General features: G+C 40.1%; 1 protein-coding gene across 1 annotated transcript in view; it reads right to left on the reverse strand.

Annotated features, from left to right (window-relative positions):
- The window catches only part of STAG2 (stromal antigen 2), a 91,517-nt gene that overhangs the window by 18,825 nt on the left and 72,156 nt on the right, over nucleotides 1-536 (reverse strand). The window lies entirely within an intron of this gene.

The following is a 536-nucleotide window of genomic DNA, read 5'->3' on the forward strand; positions in this document are numbered from 1 at the left end:
GGGTTGGGAAGATCCCTGAAGGAGGGCATGGCAACCCACTCCAGTATTCATGCCTGGAAAATCTCATGGACAGAGGAGCCTGGTGGGCTGCAGACCATGGGCTCACAAAGAGTTGGACACAACTGAGCAACTAAACATATTAGCACATGTGGGATCTTAGTTCCCTGACAAGGGACAGAACCTGTGACCCCTGCATTGGAAGCAGGATTCTTAACCACTGGACTGCCAGGGAAGTCCCCAACAGTCAAATCATTTATAGTTCTCCTTACATATATATGTAAGAGTTCCTCTCACGTATCTACCTTTGAATAGCATTACTGGATCATGATGTAGGGAGAATCTTAAACTTTACTACATACTACCAGATATCTCCAAAGTGGTCTTGTACCAGCAATGTATAAGTCTCTATTGCTCCATATCCTTGGCACTATCACACATCTTAAAGTTGTGCTAATCTACTAGGTGAGAAATTTTTAATTGTTTTTAATTTTTATTTCTCTAATTAATAGTATCAATGCAATTTTTTTTTTTTTTTT

The sequence above is a fragment of the Bison bison genome, unplaced genomic scaffold, assembly GCF_000754665.1.
Source record: "Bison bison bison isolate TAMUID 2011002044 unplaced genomic scaffold, Bison_UMD1.0 scf7180017864378, whole genome shotgun sequence".
Classification (NCBI taxonomy): Eukaryota; Metazoa; Chordata; class Mammalia; order Artiodactyla; family Bovidae; genus Bison; species Bison bison.